Source organism: Schistocerca piceifrons, chromosome 10 (genome assembly GCF_021461385.2).
Source record: "Schistocerca piceifrons isolate TAMUIC-IGC-003096 chromosome 10, iqSchPice1.1, whole genome shotgun sequence".
Taxonomy (NCBI): domain Eukaryota; kingdom Metazoa; phylum Arthropoda; class Insecta; order Orthoptera; family Acrididae; genus Schistocerca; species Schistocerca piceifrons.
The window spans coordinates 92,990,654-93,009,662 of NC_060147.1; positions in this window are offsets into that span (position 1 = coordinate 92,990,654).

A 19,009-nucleotide genomic window follows, 5' to 3' on the forward strand; every position below is an offset into this window, starting at 1 on the left:
GGTTTTCCTTGTTTCCGTCGTATAAATCTCCTTGAGGATTGATTCCAGGTATAATATTTTGGCATTTCAGAATATAGCAATGTTTGTGCGAAATGATCGTTTTGGCATGTCTCAAAAAAACTGGTTAATGTAGTAGATGGTGGCTGAGCAGCTCTTTGTACTGCGTTCTGTGCTGTAAAATACACTCTTTGTCCATTTTCTAAATGCACAGCTAAGTGAACAACAGAAGGGTGTCTCTCATGAATAGGAAAAGAAAATATTCGCCAAACTGCTTCATTACTACTGACATAGCGGCCCATTTGGTATTGGGTAACTTCATCATTGGAATTCTCTGCACCAATTCCAATCACAGCCATATCACTCCCTTTGGTTACATATTTGCAAATGTATTTAATAGATTTCACTGAATGGCAAGATTCAACGTTGATGTGTGCTTTGAATGTCTTTGATAAAATGGGTGAATATGGAACAATCCAACGATTATCTATTTCAATATCTTGTTGATTTAATTTGACAATTGTTGATTTTCCATTGTCTGCTGTCGATCTGCGACGATACAATGGATAACCGTCATTACCAGTAATTGTTTCCGATATTAATGTCCGTGGATATCGTTTTGAACATTTACCATCCATCATACACGGTGAATTTTGATTAAGAGTTCCACAGGGACCATGTATCATGTTTTTGATAACTACCTCATGCAATCCAGGATCTACTTGTACATTAGGGATTTCAGCTGATATCACTGCATCAACTTCATTTGGCCTTATCTTTTCAACCAACCAAATCAAAATGTGTGCATGTGGCAATCCTCGTTTCTGCCACTCCACAGAATACATCCAGCAGCGTGTCTCACCAAACACATTATGTTTTACGATGAAATCCATTAAAGATTTCAACTTTTGTCTAAAGACTCTGGCTGTAATATCATGACGATCAATGGGTGATTGCCCAGGGAATAACTCCTGCTTGATTTCTATCCATTGCGGATTGCATGTAAATGTGATGAACAAATCTGCTGTACCATAATGACGAACATACGACATGGCATCTTGAGCATATTCGTGCATATGCCGAGGGCTTCCGATGTATGTTGCTGGAAGAATAGTCATCCGACCGACATTCTGTGCATTTCCATCAGTATTAATCGCATCTCGAAGGTGAATATACTCTTCAGATCGGAGTTTGGTTTGATTCAACCTGATGAATGTTAATCTCTCCGTTTCAATTTTTACATACATGTCAACAACGTATTTGTGATATAATCGCCGACATTTCAATATGTGATTTTCTTCATTTTCCCGAATCATTAGGCGGTATGAATAATAGTTCATTGAACTGGCTTTTTTGTTGGTTTCAGAACCTGTAAATAGATTTTCTTTTAATAACATTCAAATATAAAATTAAAATACATAATATAATGACTGAGATATTATCGCCATAGCTAAATTAATATTTTAGTTACCTGTAATGGGATTTATCATTTTTATTGAGAAATCGTAGCCATCTTCACCTTGCCAAAATATAATGGGATATTGCAGTGCATCATATGAGCGGTGTGTTTCCTTTATACGTTGTAATTGATCATTCCGACGATGTAAAACAATATCACGGGATTCCAAGTTTTCTCCAACTACAACGATAGCAACTTCATCAATAGTTGGTGCATTAAAACGTCTTGTATGTTGACCTGCAGGTGTTTTATCAGCTCTGATTACAATTTTGTGATTATCGGATGGCATCAGATCCAGGGCAGTTTTAAACAACATAATCAATTGATTGTGTTGATGAAATAAAGTTTGTAATTGTTCTACAATAGACCTCTTTACTAAATTGTTATGTGCACAACGCAGATCAATTTCTTGTGGTGAATTGCCCATAAAATAAATTTGCAGGAATTTGTTGTCGCTATCTGACACTGGTAACAGTGAACCTGCTCTGTGATATATTTGCCCTTGTATCTGTAAATAAAATAAAATATTATGGTGTGGTATAAATTAATGGATTGTCAGTGATCAAACTTAAATAATATTTGATCTTAAAAAGTATATATTTAGTTTGAACTAATATCTATCAAATATAAAATATAATAAAAGTGTCACTGAAACTGAATCACCATATAATATGATGACTAAGTGATATATAAGTGATTAAGAAATTGAAGATTAGTGACACATCTTAACTTTTGTGACAGAAAATTTTGTTCGCTAAAATAATTATGAGTAACTGCTATAATACATACCTTGAAAGTTGGCATAAAATTTTCCCGAACTACATTTGTTGCCCCAAATGAAGTCATTTGAAAGCAATTGTTATATTGTTGGATAGGTGTCAAAAAGTGTATAGAATCTGTTCCTATTCCTGAAACCAATGAGTACAATGGTTCTGGTAGTGGGTCCAATGGTATCAATTTCACTTTACCATTTGCGCAACACAATCCATTGGCTTCGTTTTTGTATTTTAATGCCTTACAGTGTGAGCAAACCGAGTTCATAGAACCAATAACAACACATTGGTAGTTACTGTAGTCAATTGACACATCGTAACTGAAAGCAGCTCGATTCAAACTTGCGCGATTATTAGTTGAATGTCGCGCTCGCGCTTCACGCGTTTGTGATATCCGAATTCTTTCACGTTCATTTCCGTCGTCACGTTCTTGTGCCGTACGATTAGATCGGTAATTAGCTTGGTTTGTAGCATTTCTGGTTCTTCTACCTAAATTGCTTCGTCTTATAGGAGGCATATCATAGTTGAAATTATAATAGGTTTTAGATGATGCTATCATTTATCGTCCTGTAAAGTCACCAGAAGATCAAAACTACGATTTGGTGGTGCAATGATTTTATTAGCAGGAGATTTTCGTCAAACATTGCCAGTGATTCCACGATCAACGCCAGCTGATGAACTCAATGCATGTCTAAAGTCCTCCAATTTGTGGAAACATGTCAAAGTACTTCATTTAAGCAAGAATATGCGTGTCGAGTTGCGAAATGACCAATCTGGAAACATATTCTCTAAACAACTCATTGACATTGGTAATGGCAAATTTCCTATAGACATGTCGACTGGGTGCATTAACTTGAACTTCAACGAACATTTTAAAAAAAGATTTGGCCAAATTGGTCGAGGCGTTGTTGAGTTATGCGCTTACCAACACATTTTGCGATTCATTTTAATATGAACTTTATACCATAGCAATAAAGCTCAAATTGACTACGTTTTAGTTACAAATCATTTGTATAGGAAAAAGAAAAGGGCTATTTTTAGGGTTTTTCCAGCAATAATTCTAATTTTTCTCGCCGTAAAAACCATCCTTGAACTTCAACGAACACTTTAAAAAAAGATCTGGCCAAATTGGTCGAGGCGTTGTTGAGTTATGCGCTTACCAACACATTTTGCGATTCATTTTAATATGAACTTTATACCATAGCAATAAAGCTCAAATTGACTACGTTTTAGTTACAAATCAATTGTATAGGAAAAAGAAAAGGGCTATTTTTAGGGTTTTTCCAGCAATAATTCTAATTTTTCTCGCCGTAAAAACCATCCTTGAACTTCAATGAACATTTTAAAAAAAGATTTGGCCAAATTGGTCGAGGCGTTGTTGAGTTATGCGCTTACCAACACATTTTGCGATTCATTTTTATATTATAGATACATACATATATACATATATATACACATATACATACATATATATATATATATATATATATATATACATATACATATATATACATATACATGCACATGTAAATATTCAAAAACCTTCTCCATGGAAACATGCGTACATAGTGAACTTTCATGGTAACCCACAAACGATGTCAAAATCTTTTGTAAGGTACTCTCTTCAAGATCATAGACATTTCGTTTAAAAGAAATGTAAGTATATATACATTACATATGTATATATACATACATTTCTTTTAAACGAAATGTCTATGATTTTTATGAAATTTGAGAGCTGTCTGACACATTCACAATCATTGTGTTGGACAATTCGCGCACAGCAAATGTCGTTTAACAGTTGCAAACCATTGTTGGTTGAGTTAACGTGTTATATTGGCTGCAAAAAACCTTGATGTTAACGAAATGAATTTTCAGATTCAAAATATGACACCTGGCGAATTGCTGACATACAAGTCGGTTTATTCCGTTACTAACTAAGATGATGTAGTCAACTATCCTACGGAATTTTTAAATTCACTGGATTTCCCTGGATTACCGCCTCCCAATCTGTAATTAAGTCGGATCGGCAATCATGTTGCGAAAGGTAAACCAGCCACGTCTTTGTAATGGCACCCGACTTGCGGGGAAGAAGTTAAAGAACAACGTAATCGAAGCCACAATTTTAAAAGGAAAGTACAAAGGTGAGGACAGTTTGATTCCAATATCACTAAGATTCCGACCGACATGCCATTCGACTTTAAACGGTTATAATTTCCAGTGCAGCTTACATTTGCCATGTCGATAGATAAATCGCAGGGGCAGTTGTTATATGTTTGTGGCATCAATCTTGAAAATCATGTTTTTCACATGGCTATTTGTATATCGCATATTGCCCTGTCGGGACACCTTCAACTTCATTTGTTTACGCACCAGAAAACAAAACTATCAATGCTGCGTATCAAAAAGTATTACAATAAATGCTACCTAGCAATAAACTTTGACACTGATTCACTGATCACCACAAAAGTTGACAGATATATATGAGTTTTCATAGATAGGTGAAGAGGAGATGAACTGAGGTGGCGGAATCCAACAGAGAGAGGACGAGGAGAAGGATAGAGGGCGAGGGGGAGATGGGCCAAGGGATGGGTTCAAAAATGGTTCAAATGGCCCTGAGCAATATGGGACTTAACTTCTGAGGTCATCAGTCCCCTAGAACTTAGAACTACTTAAACCTAACTAACCTAAGGACATCACACACATCCATGCCCGAGGCAGGATTCGAACCTGCAACCGTAGCGGTCGCGCGGTTCCAGACTGTAGCGCCTAGAACTGCTTGGCGACTTCGGCCGGCCAAGGGATGGGGAGTGGGGAGGGGGGGGGGGGTTGAGGTGATCAAAGAGATAGTGGGAGAGTACTAAATGGATAGAGAGAAAATACGGGAGGGAAGATGGACTACGAGAGTATGGAATAAATAAATGCCCAGGCAACGCAATGCAGTCTGTGCTGCACTTTTCAACACCGAAACGGATGGATACTTGTACTAAAGAAGTGAACCTCCACCCCCCAAAAAGAAGATTGGTCACCTCCACAGAAGAATAAATTATCTACGCCCCTATTAACCACTGTACTGCAATGAGAACCAAATTAAGATTTTGGAAGTCCTGATTCTTTAACTTTAGTATGTTTCAGCCAAGTATGACACCAATTATATAAATATTTAACTACGTTTCCAGGATGTATTTTACTGGTTCTGTGAATTCATTTGAAGTTGGAAAAATCATTCTGAATTGCCAAAATGCATTTTAACAAAATCGAAGGACTTGTTTCGTATCCAGGTCGTCTAAAAACTATAGAACTGGGAATACAATGGCGACCCTGAGCCATTTTTCGCGGCTCCTACGTTTGCGTCATGAGAGTCCACACTTGTAGTCTAGGTCTGCATCATGACGGACCATATTTCGGACCATCATGATGCAGACTAAGACGACGAGTGTTTACTTGCGTGATGCAAATCTAAACGACGACTCTAGACCCTCATAACACAGACCTAAACGACGAGTCTGAATCCTCATGACGCAGATATAGACGCTGTGGAGAGTGGCTCAGAGTTTCCATTATATTCCTACTACAATACATTCATGGAAAAAGACGCTCTTCATTTTAGGAGTATTTGTAGTGTCTAGGTCTTCAGCATCTTGACTCTGCATGTGGAATTCCCCTTAATATAGAAATACAAGAATAAAATTACATTTTGCAATGTGTGTGGAACTCAACAAAATAAATTGTAATTTAAACTCATAATGTGTATTGCCTTACTCCACAAATGAATATTTTATTTTGCAGAACACTTTTCAACATAAAATCTTTACAAATTTTCCTTCAGTTCCCCTGAAAGTATTATTTAGGCCAAACCAGATACTCCTAAAAATATTTGGCTACTTTTGCAAATCCAAGTAACAGAAAATGGTTTACAAACAATAATTAATGTCACTTGGAAGGATTGAAATCAAAAAGTTTAGTCTAAAATAAAAATGAACTGTATGCATTACAAAATTTCTATCTCAGAAATTGACGCCCAGAAAGCACAAGAAAGAAATCTGCACTCTTAATTAGTAAATTTGCGCTCAAACTCATAGTTTCCCGTTCAATGTTCTACTGTATTTTCAATGTGTCTGCTGATTAGTGTTTGAATTAATTATGACGAGATCGTTAAGTCTGTCTGCATTAAGACGTGATCGTTTTTCGCTAATTAGGTTTCCAGCGCAACTAAAAATTCTCTCACTAGACGCACTAGTGGCTGGTATATTTAATATTTTTCTTGCCACACACGCAAGTCGAGGAAGTCGTTGGGAGTTATTTTTCCACCACTGTAGAATATCTCCCTCGTTCACACAGTGTTCTTGCAAGTATCTGCTGACTTCATCATGTAGGAGAGGAGGCTCTTCTGCCCAGTCCTCAAATTTCGCCATTTTGTACGGCCCTGGATTTGTTTCTTGGTTGCTGTGATTGGGCACTTGTACTGAAACTGTACAGGTTCCAATTAATATTTGCAGAATAATGTGAAGATCGTACTACACATAGTTGAAATTATAGTAGGTTTTAGATGATGCTATCATTTATCGTCCTGTAAAGTCACCAGAAGATCAAAACTAACTGCAGGACGATTTAAATAAGGTATATATTTTTGGTGTGAAAATTAGCAGTTGGCAATAAATAATGACAAGAGCGAGGTTATCCCTGTGTGTACTAAACTAAGTCCGTTAAACTTCGTTTACAAGATCAACCAGTCAAATCTAAAGGCTGTAGATTCTACTTAATACCTCTGATTACAATTACGACCTACTTAAATAGGAATGGACACACAGAAAATGCTGTAGGCGTTTTAATGACAAAACACTCTTTTGGAGCGTTGCTACGAAGTTGGAGAGCCTTACTATTGACGGAAGCGGTCGAAAGAGTCTAAATAAGGGCAGCTGGTTTGGTATTATCGTAAAACAGGGGAAAGAGTGTCGCGGAAATTACACAAGAGTTGGGGTGGTAATCATTTCAACAATGGCGTTTTTTGACGTGGCGCGATCTATATATGAAATTTCGATCACCAACTTACACCTCCGAATTCGAAGAGATATTGTTGAGTCCCATATACATTGGAAGAAATGATCAACAGAATAAAATACAAAAAAGCAGCGCTCAGACGGAGAGCTGTAAGTATTCTATCCCGCGCGAAATTCGAGAAAAGGAGACAAATAAGTTGAAAGTGGTTCGATGAACCCTCAACTAAGCACTTGCGTGTGTCTTGCAGAGTAACCATGTACATGTAGATGAAGAATATATGCATTATCTTAGGAGCTTACCTTCAGCACACATCTGTCGTGCTGCTTGGTAAACTTCAATTTTTTCATCCTCGGTTAACTTTCTTAATGTGCGGTAGTTAACCACCATAAACGTTGCAATTTTATGCAGCATACTAACGCACATTTTCTGTTCTAGGAAGGCATCAGCGGCTTGTTTCAAAGGTTTCATGTCCTGAAAATACAATTTCTCAACATACATATTTCACAAGTGGTTCTATAATATTCAGATGGAATAAAATTACAAACCTCTTCATCGTTATCCCGTACGGTACAGTGAGTTTTTAAGGCATAAAACCACGGTAGAACTAAATGTAGGGTTGGATCCTTGTCACTCTCTAGATCAACTGTGGCTTCTTTAAACGGCTTAAGAAATTCTATAAGCTGGCCAGTTATATGGTGGTCATAACCCAGCATCTTATCAGAGGCACCTTCATTATGTAAAACAGCCTTCACTGAATCAATCTGAGAATGGACTGATACAAGCATGTCAAAATAACTATTCCAACGAGTTGAAACCCACTGCTTTAAAGATGAGTTCAGTCTCACACAGAGACCTCTTCTCTTGAAGTACGAAACCGTAGCCCGCACTGTATTAAGAATGGCTAATATATTTGGAACATTTTCTTTCAAAAACTGTTCGCTCAGAACATGTTTCAAGACTGTGTTTATACTATGAGCCATGCATGGAAGACGCTGATATACTTCGAGAGCTTTGACAATGTTAGTGCCCTGGTCTGTGACAAACGTAATTTTGGCAATGTCTTCACGAGAAACACCCATAGTTTCTAAGCCATCTTCCAACTCGTTTCGAATATTCGAGCCAGTTTTTGGGCAGTCAGGAAACGCAGAGCACATCTATAATATAAAAATGAATCGCAAAATGTGTTGGTAAGCGCATAACTCAACAACGCCTCGACCAATTTGGCCAAATCTTTTTTTAAAATGTTCGTTGAAGTTCAAGGATGGTTTTTACGGCGAGAAAAATTAGAATTATTGCTGGAAAAACCGTAAAAATAGCCCTTTTCTTTTTCCTATACAAATGATTTGTAACTAAAACGTAGTCAATTTGAGCTTTATTGCTATGGTATAAAGTTCATATTAAAATGAATCGCAAAATGTGTTGGTAAGCGCATAACTCAACAACGCCTCGACCAATTTGGCCAAATCTTTTTTTAAAGTGTTCGTTGAAGTTCAAGGATGGTTTTTACGGCGAGAAAAATTAGAATTATTGCTGGAAAAACCCTAAAAATAGCCCTTTTCTTTTTCCTATACAAATGATTTGTAACTAAAACGTAGTCAATTTGAGCTTTATTGCTATGGTATAAAGTTCATATTAAAATGAATCGCAAAATGTGTTGGTAAGCGCATAACTCAACAACGCCTCGACCAATTTGGCCAAATCTTTTTTTAAAATGTTCGTTGAAGTTCAAGTTAATGCACCCAGTCGACATGTCTATAGGAAATTTGCCATTACCAATGTCAATGAGTTGTTTAGAGAATATGTTTCCAGATTGGTCATTTCGCAACTCGACACGCATATTCTTGCTTAAATGAAGTACTTTGACATGTTTCCACAAATTGGAGGACTTTAGACATGCATTGAGTTCATCAGCTGGCGTTGATCGTGGAATCACTGGCAATGTTTGACGAAAATCTCCTGCTAATAAAATCATTGCACCACCAAATCGTAGTTTTGATCTTCTGGTGACTTTACAGGACGATAAATGATAGCATCATCTAAAACCTATTATAATTTCAACTATGATATGCCTCCTATAAGACGAAGCAATTTAGGTAGAAGAACCAGAAATGCTACAAACCAAGCTAATTACCGATCTAATCGTACGGCACAAGAACGTGACGACGGAAATGAACGTGAAAGAATTCGGATATCACAAACGCGTGAAGCGCGAGCGCGACATTCAACTAATAATCGCGCAAGTTTGAATCGAGCTGCTTTCAGTTACGATGTGTCAATTGACTACAGTAACTACCAATGTGTTGTTATTGGTTCTATGAACTCGGTTTGCTCACACTGTAAGGCATTAAAATACAAAAACGAAGCCAATGGATTGTGTTGCGCAAATGGTAAAGTGAAATTGATACCATTGGACCCACTACCAGAACCATTGTACTCATTGGTTTCAGGAATAGGAACAGATTCTATACACTTTTTGACACATATCCAACAATATAACAATTGCTTTCAAATGACTTCATTTGGGGCAACAAATGTAGTTCGGGAAAATTTTATGCCAACTTTCAAGGTATGTATTATAGCAGTTACTCATAATTATTTTAGCGAACAAAATTTTCTGTCACAAAAGTTAAGATGTGTCACTAATCTTCAATTTCTTAATCACTTATATATCACTTAGTCATCATATTATATGGTGATTCAGTTTCAGTGACACTTTTATTATATTTTATATTTGATAGATATTAGTTCAAACTAAATATATACTTTTTAAGATCAAATATTATTTAAGTTTGATCACTGACAATCCATTAATTTATACCACACCATAATATTTTATTTTATTTACAGATACAAGGGCAAATATATCACAGAGCAGGTTCACTGTTACCAGTGTCAGATAGCGACAACAAATTCCTGCAAATTTATTTTATGGGCAATTCACCACAAGAAATTGATCTGCGTTGTGCACATAACAATTTAGTAAAGAGGTCTATTGTAGAACAATTACAAACTTTATTTCATCAACACAATCAATTGATTATGTTGTTTAAAACTGCCCTGGATCTGATGCCATCCGATAATCACAAAATTGTAATCAGAGCTGATAAAACACCTGCAGGTCAACATACAAGACGTTTTAATGCACCAACTATTGATGAAGTTGCTATCGTTGTAGTTGGAGAAAACTTGGAATCCCGTGATATTGTTTTACATCGTCGGAATGATCAATTACAACGTATAAAGGAAACACACCGCTCATATGATGCACTGCAATATCCCATTATATTTTGGCAAGGTGAAGATGGCTACGATTTCTCAATAAAAATGATAAATCCCATTACAGGTAACTAAAATATTAATTTAGCTATGGCGATAATATCTCAGTCATTATATTATGTATTTTAATTTTATATTTGAATGTTATTAAAAGAAAATCTATTTACAGGTTCTGAAACCAACAAAAAAGCCAGTTCAATGAACTATTATTCATACCGCCTAATGATTCGGGAAAATGAAGAAAATCACATATTGAAATGTCGGCGATTATATCACAAATACGTTGTTGACATGTATGTAAAAATTGAAACGGAGAGATTAACATTCATCAGGTTGAATCAAACCAAACTCCGATCTGAAGAGTATATTCACCTTCGAGATGCGATTAATACTGATGGAAATGCACAGAATGTCGGTCGGATGACTATTCTTCCAGCAACATACATCGGAAGCCCTCGGCATATGCACGAATATGCTCAAGATGCCATGTCGTATGTTCGTCATTATGGTACAGCAGATTTGTTCATCACATTTACATGCAATCCGCAATGGATAGAAATCAAGCAGGAGTTATTCCCTGGGCAATCACCCATTGATCGTCATGATATTACAGCCAGAGTCTTTAGACAAAAGTTGAAATCTTTAATGGATTTCATCGTAAAACATAATGTGTTTGGTGAGACACGCTGCTGGATGTATTCTGTGGAGTGGCAGAAACGAGGATTGCCACATGCACACATTTTGATTTGGTTGGTTGAAAAGATAAGGCCAAATGAAGTTGATGCAGTGATATCAGCTGAAATCCCTAATGTACAAGTAGATCCTGGATTGCATGAGGTAGTTATCAAAAACATGATACATGGTCCCTGTGGAACTCTTAATCAAAATTCACCGTGTATGATGGATGGTAAATGTTCAAAACGATATCCACGGACATTAATATCGGAAACAATTACTGGTAATGACGGTTATCCATTGTATCGTCGCAGATCGACAGCAGACAATGGAAAATCAACAATTGTCAAATTAAATCAACAAGATATTGAAATAGATAATCGTTGGATTGTTCCATATTCACCCATTTTATCAAAGACATTCAAAGCACACATCAACGTTGAATCTTGCCATTCAGTGAAATCTATTAAATACATTTGCAAATATGTAACCAAAGGGAGTGATATGGCTGTGATTGGAATTGATGCAGAGAATTCCAATGATGAAGTTACCCAATACCAAATGGGCCGCTATGTCAGTAGTAATGAAGCAGTTTGGCGAATATTTTCTTTTCCTATTCATGAGAGACACCCTTCTGTTGTTCACTTAGCTGTGCATTTAGAAAATGGACAAAGAGTGTATTTTACAGCACAGAACGCAGTACAAAGAGCTGCTCAGCCACCATCTACTACATTAACCAGTTTTTTTGAGACATGCCAAAACGATCATTTCGCACAAACATTGCTATATTCTGAAATGCCAAAATATTATACCTGGAATCAATCCTCAAGGAGATTTATACGACGGAAACAAGGAAAACCAGTTCCAGGATATACAGATGTATATCCCACCGATGCGATTGGCCGGATTTATTCAGTACATCCAAGCAATGATGAATGTTTTTATTTACGACTGCTATTAGTCAATGTACGTGGCCCAACATCATTCCAACAGTTACGAACTGTTCATGGTGAATTGTGTGGATCCTACAGAGAAGCCTGTCAACGTTTGCAATTGCTTGAAAATGACGCTCATTGAGAGCAAACTCTCAATGATGCTGTAATATCATCACACGCTCATCAAATACGAACATTGTTTTCTATAATCATATCTACATGCTTCCCATCAAACCCAATTGATTTGTGGATCAAGTACAAAGATTATATGTGTGATGATATTTTGTATCAAATACGGAATAGAATGGGAAATCCAAATATACAAATCAGTGAAGAAATTTACAATGAAGCATTGATTTCAATTGAGGACATGTGCTTGATAATGTCAAACAAACTATTAATTCAATTAGGTCTGACCGCGCCCAATCGTCCAATGCATGACGCTTTTAACCAAGAGTTGCATCGAGAAAAACTGTATGATCTCAACGCTTTGAAAGAATTAATTCAAACAAATCTTCCACTGTTAACTGAACAACAGAAGTATGTATTTGAAACTCTTATGAAAGTAACAAATGATGAAACTGGAGGGATTTACTTCTTAGATGCACCTGGTGGTACAGGAAAAACTTTTTTGATTTCATTAATATTAGCAACAATTCGCTCACAAAATAAAATTGCACTTGCACTCGCTTCGTCGGGAATCGCAGCAACTTTGCTTGAAGGTGGTCGAACAGCCCATTCAGCACTAAAATTGCCATTAAATATGCAAAGCAATGAAACTCCAACCTGCAACGTTTCGAAGAACTCTGCAATGGCAAAGGTTTTGCAGCAATGTAAATTGATTGTTTGGGATGAATGCACGATGGCACATAAAAAATCTTTGGAGGCTTTAGACAGAACCTTAAAAGATCTACGGAGCAATAATAACCGATTTGGTGGTGCAATGATTTTATTAGCAGGAGATTTTCGTCAAACATTGCCAGTGATTCCACGATCAACGCCAGCTGATGAACTCAATGCATGTCTAAAGTCCTCCAATTTGTGGAAACATGTCAAAGTACTTCATTTAAGCAAGAATATGCGTGTCGAGTTGCGAAATGACCAATCTGGAAACATATTCTCTAAACAACTCATTGACATTGGTAATGGCAAATTTCCTATAGACATGTCGACTGGCTGCATTAACTTTCCTCAAAGTTTTTGTCAGTTAACTCGATCAAAAGATGAACTTATCCAGAAGGTGTTTCCAGATGTTTCTCAAAATTACAGAAACCATGATTGGTTGAGCGAACGAGCTATGTCGACTGGCTGCATTAACTTTCCTCAAAGTTTTTGTCAGTTAACTCGATCAAAAGATGAACTTATCCAGAAGGTGTTTCCAGATGTTTCTCAAAATTACAGAAACCGTGATTGGTTGAGCGAACGAGCTATACTGGCTGCAAAAATCATAGATGTAAATGAATTAAATTTCAAAATTCAAGAACAAATTACAGGCGAATTGAGGATATATAAATCAGTTGATTCGGCTACTAATCAAGATGATGTAGTCAACTATCCACCGGAATTTTTAAACTCGCTGGATTTGCCAGGATTGCCACCTCACAATCTTCAATTAAAGGTTGGATCGGTGGTTATAATGTTGCGAAATATCAACCAACCGCGTCTTTGCAACGGTACACGGTTAGCGATAAAAAAATTACTAAACAATGTGATAGAAGCAACTATACTCAAAGGAAAGTATAAAGGAGAAGATGTTCTCATACCGCGCATCCCAATGATTCCGACTGATGTGCCATTTGAGTTTAAACGACTACAGTTTCCAGTGCGGCTTGCTTTTGCTATGACTATAAACAAGTCCCAGGGGCAATCATTAAGTGTTTGTGGTATTAATCTAGAAAACCCATGTTTCTCACATGGTCAATTGTATGTTGCCTGTTCCCGTGTTGGAAAACCATCAGATTTGTTTATCTATGCGCCAGGTAATCAAACAAAAAACATCGTATACCACAAAGCACTACAATGATAATAATAATAATTATGATTCACATGATTAACAATAAAGCAATTACTTACTTTTAAATAATTATATATGTTTTATTTAATTATTTTTTATTCACAACGCCCTATCACCAGGGTGACGGTTCTGTTCAGGAGAATTTTTTTAAATACGTAGGCAAAAAAACTGCCATATTACAAATCTTTTTGACAGGACGAAGTCTGTCGGGTCAGCTAGTTAGTACATATTTATTCAAACGCCAGTCTGAATTTATGTAATGCATTGTCACGGACATGTAATGCACCCCTTTGTAATTGTCTGTCCATAGATCAATTGTACTGGCACATATACCAGAACGAATCGCATGCACTATATCTGGGAGCATTTTGCTGCGTCACTCGGGAAGGCATAACATTTTTAATATCAACTGAGCCATATTTTTTACCTATGTCGATCAGTGTCTGCCCTAAATTAAGAAATCCTTCTTCCTCTATACTGCTAAATGGTCTCAGGTCCTTAGCACACATTTCGACGCACTTTTCGGCCACTAAATCTTTGTCCTCTTTCAAGATATTTACGGAGTGAGGGAACTGCTTGCCAAATTTGCACACATGTCGTAACATACTCGAGGTTCCCGAAGAAGTACTTAAGAGCTTTTTACATAGTTTGCATTGAGTCACACCTACCGATTTATTTGAAGCGGCCTCATAAACACATTAAAACGTTTCCCATGCGGCACTTGTGCTCTGTTTCGTTACCAGCATGTATTCGCCAGTTGTCAATTTTTTTCCAATCTCACTAAAGTTCGACCTATTCATTGTGCCGCCTCCACCGTTGCGATAAATGAACTGCAGGCTAACTACCTGGCTACTCTAGTCACGGTAGCTTGACAGCGCAACCTGTTGTCAGGCGCAGCAAGCTGGGCGGGTCCCGTGAAGCTTGGCAGGCTTGCGGGAACCCAGGTAGCCCGGGCTTGCGGGAGCCCGTATCGCCCGCATTGCCCACTATGCCTCAGTACACGCGCACTCTTGTGTTTACATCGCGGCAGGCTGACCTGCATGAATGGTTGCAGAGGTGCTAGGGGCAAGCTGGCTGCAAGGGGAATTTGTACACCTCTGGCTACAACCCTGTCTCACTCCCTTCCCAACCACTACTTCCCTTCCATGCCCTTCGACTCTTACAACTGCCATCTGGTTTCTTTACCCTTCTTATATACTGGAGTCACCTGCATCTTTTTCCAGACGCTTGTGACTTTGTGCAGGCCGAGAGATTCCCGATAAATACAAGCCAGGTAAGGAGTCAATGCCGAACCGTACTGTCTGGTCCTAATCTACATTAACGATCGAGGAGGCAGTCCAAGGAGCTGTTCTGATTGTTTGCAGATGATGCTGTCATTTTCCGATTAGTAAAGTCATGAGAAGATCAAAAGCAGTTGCAGAATGATCTAGACAATATATCTTCAGGGTACAATAGTGGCAATTGTGTCTGAATAGGGAGAAGTTATCCACATGAGTACAACAAGAAATTCGTTAAATTTCCGTTATACGATAAATGAGAGGAATCTACAGGCTGCCAATTCAACTAAATAATTCGAGATTACAGTTATGAATAACTTAAATTGTAATCATCACGTAGATAGTGTTGTGGGGTATGTTATATTGCTAGAGAAGGCCGAAATGCACGCTATAAGCTCACGTAGGATGGCGTGAGGTCTGAAACAGGATACGTAATGAATGCTATAAAGAAAAGTACGTAGCTTGTGGAATACTTAACTTTAATCCATCATTTGTATACATCGTTCTTGATGAGACATGCTTCATACGATAACTATCAATTGCTATGGCGCCTTGCTAGGTCGTAGCCATTGACTTAGCTGAAGGCTATTCTAACTATCTTCTCTGCAAATAAACGAGGCTTCGTCAGTGTTGCATCGCTAGCTAAGTCGTCCGTACAACTGGGACGAGTGATAGTAAGTCTCTCGAGACCTGCCGTGTGGTGGCGCTCGGTCTGCGATCACTGACAGTGGCGACACGCGGGTCCGTCGTATACTACCTAGCAAGTGTGGTGTCTGGCGGTGACACCACAGGGTAGGCGAAGCAAAGATTGCGTTTTATTGGCAGAACACATAGAAGGTGCAACAGGTTTGCTAAAAAGACTGGAGAAATGGAAATGATCGTATGGCACTATTCGTCGCGAGGCCCCATGCGGGGGAGTTGGGCCGCCGTATTGCAAGTCCTTGAAAGGTGACGCCACGTTGGCGACTTGCGAGTCAATGATGATGAAAATGATGGACACACAACACCCAGTCCCCTGCCGGGAATCGAACCCGGGTCCCCTGCGTGGTACGCGTGCTAAAGAGACTGCCTGCACTACACTTGTTTATCCTCTGCTAGGGTATTTGTGTGCTGTATGGTACCTTTACCAGATACGGTAGACGGAGGAAGTCCATCGAAAAAGGTCAAAGATGGGCACCTCGTTTAGTATTACTGACAAGGGAACCTCCCCATCGCACCCCCCTCAGATTTAGTTATAAGTTGGCACAGGGATAGGCCTTGAAAAACTGAACACGGATCAATCGAGACAACAGGAAGAAGTTGTGTGGAACTATGAAAAAAATAAGCAAAATATACAAACTGAGTAGTCCATGTGCAAGGTAGGCAACATCAAGGAGAGCGTGAGCTTACGGGCGCCGTGGTCCCGTGGTTAGCGTGAGCAGCTGTGGAACGACAGGTCTTTGGTTCAAATCTTCTATCGGGTGAAAATTTTAATTTTTTATTTTCAGATAATTATCAAAGTTGAGGCACTAACACATAATCAACTTCGCTCTCCAAAATTCCAGGACATGTTCAGATTTGCTTGGACATATACAGAATTTGACGGTCTACGCACGGAAACATTTGAAAACGTAAAAAAAAACATATGTTTTGACAGAGCACAGGGAAAACTGTGCGACTCTGAAACTGTTGCATTCATTTGATGTAGTTTATGTGACAAACTCTTATGTTTTCATCACTTTTTTTGGAGTGACTATCACATCCACAAGAAAACCTAAATCGGGCAAGGTAGAAGAATCTTTTTACCCATTCGCCAAGTGTGCAAGTTAGGTGGGTCGACAACATATTCCTGTCAGGTGACGCACATGCCGTCACCAGTGTCGTATAGAATATATCAGACGTGTTTTCCCGTGGAGGAATCGGTTGACTATGACCTTGCTATCAAATGGTTTCTGTTCCTATTGGAGAGGCGCGTCCTTTCGTCTACTAATCGCACGGTTTTGCGGTGCGGTCGCAAAACACAGACACTAAACTTATTACAGTGAACAGAGACGTCAATGAACGAACGGACAGATCATAACTTTGCGAAAATAAAATTTTTACTCGATGGAAGACTCGAATTTAGGACCTCTCGTTCCGAGCTGCTCACGCTAACCACGAGACCACGGCGCTCCTGAGCTTACACGATCCTTGATGTTGCATATGTCGCCCATGGACTACTCAGTTTGTATATTTTGCTTATTTTTTTCATAGTTCCACACAACTTCTTCCTGTTTTCTCGATTGATCAGTGTTCAGTTTTTCAAGGCCTATCCACTGTGTCAATTTATAACTAAATCTGAGGGGGATGCGATGGGGAGGTTCCCTTGTGAGAAATTGGGGGGGAGGGGGGGGGGGGGGAGGGAGAGGGAGAGGGAGAGGGAGGGGGAGGGGGAGGGGGAGAGAGAGAGAGAGAGAGAGAGAGAGAGCCACGCATATGATTCGCGAGTTGGGGTGCCAGTCATTAAATTTAAAGCGTTTTTCGTTGCGACGAAATGTTTTCACGAAATTTAAATCATCCAATTTTTCCTCAGATTGCAAAAATATCCCGTTGGCGCCCACTTGCGTAGGGAGAAGCAATCGCCTAATAATATAAGAGGTATCAGAAAATGGCTCTGAGTATTGTGGGACTTAACTTCTGAGGTTATCAGTCCCCTAGATCGTAGAAGTACTTAAACTTAACTAACCCAAGGACATCACACACATCCATGCCCGGGGCAGGATTCGAGCCTGCGACCGTAGCGGACACGCGGCTCCAGACTGTAGCGCCTAGAACAGCTCGGCCAATCCGGCCGGCCTGAGAAATCAGAGCTAGCACGGAAAGATTTAAGTGCTGCTCTTCCCCGAGCGCCTTCCGGAAGTGCAACGGTAGAGAAATAGCTTGAAGGTGGTTCGATGACCCTCTACCACGCACTTAACGGTGAAATGCAGAGTTGAGATGTAGATTTTTTAATGGTTTACTGTGAAAAAAAATGTGGAACTGAGATGGGAAAAAACGTGCAGGTGAGGCAGAAAAATAAACAAGGAAAAATTCGATTCAAATAACATTTAGACTGCTACAGACTTGATAAATGTAACAAATCAGCAGTAGCAACTCACTTTAAAGACACAGGCCACACTTTGAAAATCAAAGACAAAGTCGAAATTGCACACAAAATAGGAAAAAGTAAAAGAATGATTGTCATAGAAGAAATGGAAATTTTCATTCGTAATACAAAACATGGAGATAACATTGTTAATGAGATTACCGAATTCGAACAATGAGAATTCTTCAACAGTCTTAAGCCAGTTGTAACTCAATAGATTCAAGATATGTCAATGTAAATAAACGACTATAAATCTGTCAATACCAAGAATATCGATACAAAATCTCGATGACTGATACTGATTCAAATGCTACAAGTCCGCCATCTTGTAGTAAGTGCATATTGTTTACATGTATGTGGAAACAATTACGTCGGAAAACAGTGACGAAGTACAGTAGTGTAATGTTACTCAACAGCTCCGCCATTTCACCGATGATGCAAATAAAGCTACAAGGCGATAAAATCGTAAGTGATCCACTGTCATAAAAGCCTTTCTCAC